Source organism: Diplotaxodon limnothrissa, linkage group LG15, assembly GCF_057381915.1.
Source record: "Diplotaxodon limnothrissa isolate DT_005_m linkage group LG15, D_limnothrissa_male_GT1.1, whole genome shotgun sequence".
Taxonomy (NCBI): domain Eukaryota; kingdom Metazoa; phylum Chordata; class Actinopteri; order Cichliformes; family Cichlidae; genus Diplotaxodon; species Diplotaxodon limnothrissa.
Window position 1 is genome coordinate 28479820 of NC_140610.1, and position 6482 is coordinate 28486301.

A 6482-nucleotide genomic window follows, 5' to 3' on the forward strand; every position below is an offset into this window, starting at 1 on the left:
CAGTCCTCAGTAGCCCACTTGCTGTACTGTACTTTTTACAGACTATCAGTCTGTCCCTGATGGGTTTTTGTTTTTTTGTTTCTTTTTTTGGGGGGGGGGGGGCTTTTTTGCTGCCCTTCTTGAGACCAGGCATCTTCCAAAAGTCTTCGCCTCACTGTGTGTGTAGATGCACTCACACCTGCTGCTGCCATTCCTGAGTAAGCTCTGCACTGGTGGCACTCCGATCCCACAGCTGAGTCGTCTTTAGGAGATGGTCCTGGTGCTTGCTGGACTTTCTTGAGCACCCTGAGACCTTCTTCACAACAATTGAATCTCTTTCCTTGATGAGAAGATAAATGGTTGATTTACATGCAATCTTAGTAGCAACAACATCCCTACCTGTGAAGCCATTTTTATGCAACGCAATGATGGCTGCATATGTTTCTTTGCATGTAACCATGGTTAACAGAAAGAATAATGATTACTAACATCACCCTCTTTTTTTAACACATCCAGTCTGCTTTTCTAACTCAGCCAGCATGAAATAATGATCTCCAGCCTTGTGCTCGTCAACATTCTTACCTGAGTTAACAAGAAGAATATTGGAATGATCTCAGCAGGTTCTTTTATGGCATGAAATGCTGAATGATGAGATGCAGTGGAAATTTATTTTCTGGGATTAAGTTCATTTTCATGGCAAAGAAGGACTTTGCAACTCATCTGATAACTCTTCATAACATTTTGGAGTACATGCAAATTGCTATCATAAAAACTAAAGCAGCAAACTTTATGAAAACCAATACTTGTGTCATTCTCAAAATTTTGGCCAAGACTGTACACTGTTTATGGTGTCTTCATTAGGGCTGGGTATCGTCACTGATTTCTAGAATCGATCCAATTCCGATTCACAAGGTCCCGAATCGATTCGATCCACGATTCGATTTAATTCGATTCGATTCGATTTAAATCTGGGAAATTTTGACAGTCAGAAATATTATAATTCAGATCAGTACATTTACATATTTTTGTATCAATAAAAAGGAAGCTGACACACGCAAGACTTTATCACAGGTGTAAGCTTCACAGCAGATGCCTTTGTGTCAAAGTAGCTGAAGATAAAACACAGAAAAACATGAAGGTGATTTTCCTGGCCTGGGATTTTATAAAAATATTCTGCAGTACATCAAAAACGAAAGAAAACCATTAATCAACATATGAACATTACCTCTGAAGTTACAGCGGTTTTATTAGAGACACGGTTAAGCGTTTTGCATTTTGAATAATTTTAAAAAGTTTAAATTTGTTCAGTATTGAACAGCAGAAATGAGGTTTTCTTTTCGGAAGAACGTAAAAGGGAAAAAAACAGCGGCTGACAGCGCTGTAAACAACAGTAGACTGGTGCGTAACAAGCAAGCGAATAATGAAGAAAGGGAAACTGTTCTTGAAGTACAGAGAGAGAGAGAGAGAGAGAGAGAGAGAGAGAGAGAGAGAGAGCTGTGCATCGCGGTGGAAGCAAAACAGTAAAAGTCAGAGTGAATTCATGACGATGTTTATGTGAATCTTCTTTTGCTGCTGGTTCGGTCAGTATTGTTTGGAGAGAGATCAAACTAACAGCTTTAGAATCGGCTCATAAAGGGCGTGAACACAAAGCGCGGACCCGCCGACAGATCAGAATCAGCAAGCTGTCGGCTTTCAGCCCCGACCGTGTCCGTGCCGTCGGGTGAGAAAGGCGACATCTCACTGATTCTGATCCGTGGGTCGCGCTGTGTGTTTAAGTCTATGTGCAGAATCCGTGTACCTGCTCTCATTTACTGTCTTAACTGTTTGGTGGTTCTTGAAATTTTGTCAGATGTCACCAGAGATTCTGGCATTTCGCGTAAAATAAATTTATATTAAAAAAATCGATTCAGGATTTTAATGAATGGATTTTACGTTATCCAAGCCAGAATCGATTTTAATCGATGAATCGATTATAAAAACCCACCCCTAGTCTTCATATTAGACACTATACAACCATCATCAGCTAAAATTCATAGGAATCTCTGCGAGACAAGGTTGTTGTACAGTGAAATTATTCTGCAGATCATCAGAATGAAAAGTTAGTGACCATGTCTGCATAGCCCCTTCTAGTATGCTTTCATGACATTATTGTGTGTTGGGTAGTGCTCAGGCCTATCGAGACTGAAAAGCGGGACACTGAATGTCACCTAGCTGAATCTTCAACTAATCAGCACCTGGTGGTGAATTGGATCAGGAGGCGGGGGAGCGTGCCGGACTGCTGCAAGGAGCTGCGGCTGCAAGATGGTTGGTGCCTGTCGTGATCAAACTTAAGAGGGATCCTGTCGGCCTAGGATAGCCATCAGGTGGCGGCCTCCAGCTCTCACTGGAGAATTTCACAGCTGAGTGTAGAGCAGGAGGAATGAGAGTCACCACCTCCAAATCTGTGGCCACGATCCTCAGACAGAAAACAGTGGGGTGCCCACTCTGGATGACTTTGGGTATCTCAGGGTCCTGTTCACGAGTGAGCAAAGAGTGGAACAAGAGATCAACAGCTGCAGTGATGCGGACGCTGTATCAGTCTATCGTGGTGGAGAGTCATTCAAGACAGGCTCAGGGTAGAGCTGCTTCTCATCCACATCGAAAGCAGCCAGTTGGTGGTTTCAATTCTTCCTCAGAGGCCTGACTTAACGCTTGGCATAACTGTTGCTGGGTTGTCTAACCTGAGGTCCATTCTGTAGCAAATGCAGAAAAAAAATGTTTTAAGAAAGCAAATAGGTTGGTTTTCTAAAAAATATGATTATTTGCTCACACCAGGTGAGATGAGCCCTTTGTCACAAGTGGAGAGGTCAGTGAAGATGGTCATCTGGAGGTTCAAGGTCATTGCCTCTCCAACCCACATCCACTGCCACTGTACTTAAGGAAACTTGGGACAATGTTAAAGACTTTCTTCAGGCAGTAATGGAAACAAGCCATCCTTAAAAAACTACAACACACCAGCTCAGGTGTCTGAATGCAAAACAAATGTGTTGTTTGAGTTAGAGACTGCACCTGGCTGAACTATAAATATATTTACAGTGGTCCCTTGCTATAATGCGGTTCACCTTTCGCAGCCTTATCTCATAGTGGACAGCAATTTTTTTGTGTGTGCAATTTTTCATGTTTTTTTTTGGGGGGGGGGGGGGGGGGGGGTGTTTTTTAACAGGGCATTGTGTTGTGCATCCTTTTTTTTTTTGCGATCAGAATTATTGTCTAAAGGCGAAGAACGATGCCCAACGGATTTACTTTACCAAATTGACCATCCCTGCCTTGCTGTAATGGTCCATTTGATTCACCTTTTATTGTTTATTTTATTTTCACTTGCTGAATACGGGACAGATTTGACTGGGGGAAAGAAGGGGAGAAAGAAAGAGGGAAAGAAAAACAGCTGAGAAGAGGGACGGGGGAGAAGGGCAAAAAACAAAAACCAACAGAATAAGCAGAGGAAGAAAAAATGCATATATCGATCACCTGGATCACCTGTTGAGAAAGAAAAAAGAAAACAAGCAGAAGAAAACGAGAGTAATAGAATAAACAACATCACAATGATAAATGGGAATATGACAGTAAATACTAAATATTAAACATTATTGTGCAGCAAGTAAGATTGACAGCATACAGTGAGGTAGGAGCCAAAAAGGGTGTAGTTTGTGTGTGTGATCACCCGTGTGTACACCTGTGAGCATGGACACGCTTGTTTTTTTAAAAGGTTCCTTCATGTAATGATCTGCTAGAGGCTGTGGGGAGCCACTGCCCCGTCCTCCAGGGCATGAAGCAGGTATGGAGGAGATCAAAACTCCAGACATCCAGAGGCCCCCAGAACACAAGAGACCAAGGAAGACCAACAGAGGGGCAGCCGCGCCACTGTCCCAGAAAGAGCTGAGGAGAGTCCCAGATGAGGGCTCACTCAGCAGCCGCGGAGCAGAAGCCAGGTTGCTGAGTGACGCACCCGTGAGCTCCGCCGGCAGCCAGCTGTGCCTGAGTGACCGAGCCCCAGGCCGAGAGGCCGGGGGCACCCCACCTCCGAAGTGGCCCGAGCGAGCCCCAGGCTCCAGGCCCCGATAAGCGGCCGCCAAGGAGTGAGCCGGTGTGTACCTGGACGCCCATCCCCGGACACAAAGAACCACCAACGCACCGATGTCTGAGGGAGTCCGCCACTGGCAGGGGAAGTGGTGGTAGGGGGAGATAGGCCTCCAAACCTTGGAGGGCCTGAGATGTCCCCAGAGAGGTGGCGTATGATATTGTGAGAGGATTTTTATGAAATCAAGTATAATCAAGTGTGCCTTATAATCGAGTGTTCATATATTTTCACATAACCAAGTTTATTGTTAAAGAGAACATAATGCATTCCTTACTTTAGTGTCTGAGATGTTTGACAAGTATACAAGTATGTATTCTTTAACCCAGTGTGTGTGATGTCAGATAAGTGTGATATACTTCTATGTTTTTATTCTTAGTTTGTGTGCAGAGGTCAGATAAGCTTAGGTAATGTCTGGCCTTTTCCCTTTCGGTTAAAAGAGGAAGTACTATGTAACCCATTTTGCCTTATAAATAAAGCAACCAGCCTGCGCTGAGTGTGTGTGATTTTGCTGAGAGGCACACACCCATGCGCATGTCTTAATACTCTCTGAGTCGGTCTGCAGTGTCTTATTTCTCTTACTTGTGAACAAATGTCTTAACCCCTGACAGATATCCAACCTGACATATAGACACAGACATACAGGCACACACAGACACAAACATCCATTCCCACCCTCATGCTCTCATATGCACTTACTCCACACTCAACCAACGTGGAGACAGACATAAAGAGACGCTGTACACACAATCACACTCCCCAAGCGTACTCTACGAACCAGGTCTAGGTACCCTTGCCCCTGGAGGGGGGAACTGCACCCAGACCCAGGTGGTGTTACCCTTTTCCCTGCGGTGGGGGGAGGCAGACCGCCCCGACTCCGCAGCAGCAGGGAGGCCCCACATTCCAGACCCCAGTCGGACGGCCAACTCCTCCTCCTAGCCCCCCCGCTCCAGCAGGCCGCAGAGAATGGGGGTGAGAGAAGACTCCAAACCTCCCTCCACCCGCTCATTGTAGTGTTGATGCATGTGTGTTCTAAGGTGCATTTAAAACCCAGGAGGGCATGGAGCTACCTGCCAGAGAGCAGCAGGTAAGCGCATAGCCCCTCCTGCTAGCCCTCAATGTCTACGTGTATTTAAAATTGAGAGGTGGGCAACGACGCCAGGGGTGAGGTGTACACCCTGATGGTAATTTGGATTCCGTGTAGCATGCCCACCCCCAAGATCCTATATGTATGTGTAATGAGAGTGTGAGTAATGTGAATGTCTAAGTTGTGGGATAAAATTGAGGCAGAGGCAGCCAGAAGGGGACGGGGGGGGGTTGCCTCCTCTGCACCCTGGTGACATACCCCTACTCCAAAGCCCTGCATGTGTGGGTGGTTGTGGTGGAGCGGGAAGAGGGAGGCTGACGCGTAGGCTTCTTCTAGTGATTTGATGTTTTTTTTCTAATTCCTGAATATTTTTGTTTTCTTTTTATGTGATGAGAAAGAAATTATTTTACCTCTCATCACAGCTTTCCCTGCTTCCCATAGAACAGAAGCTGATGTTTCGGGAGTGTCATTATACAGGGTGGGCCATTTATATGGATACACCGTAATAAAATGGGAATGGTTGGTGATATTAAAGTCCTGTTTGTGGCACATTAGTATATGTGAGGGGGCAAACTCCTCAAGATGGGTGGTGACATTTTCTGTGAGAGATTTCACCGACTCCCTTAGCGTGGCATTTTCAGCAGCAAGCGTTTCCACCTGCTGCTGGCTGTACTCCAGGGATTCTCGCAAGCATTTAAATTCTCGGTGAAGAATCTCCACCAAGGACAGCCTTGCATTGAAACTGGACAATCGCTTGTCGATTGACTCCAGTATGTCGGCAATATCTTTGCCGGCTGGCGATGTTGTGCCAGGGGAATCTGCCGGGCGTTGTCTTTTCGACGACGGCGTCTCAGATTTGGCTGGGGAAGCTGCACACCGGGCCTTCTTCATCACGAGATCCTGAAAGCACTGATCAATATAATCTTGGAGAGTCTCTAAACTCTCCCCGTTGTTCTCCAGGGTGTTGGAGATTATTTAGACAAATATTGTTAGTTATAAGACAATTGATAAGTGTATTTGGTAATACTAAAGCTTAAATGAATTTGTTCAAATCTAAACTACCATTTGCTTTAATTTTCCGCCAAAATCTCCGGCGTCTGATGTCAGTTACAACATGAGTCGCTTACCTTGTCCGTCACTTCCGTCACTTACCTGTCTAGGCCTGTGTTGTGCATCCTGATTGACTGTAGACCATTGTCAATCAATCTCGTGCCGTGTCTCCTGTACAGTACAGAATACATTCAGCTTGTCAAATTTACATAAATCTTCAATCGCTGGCAGTGTGACTCTGAAGTGCTGTAC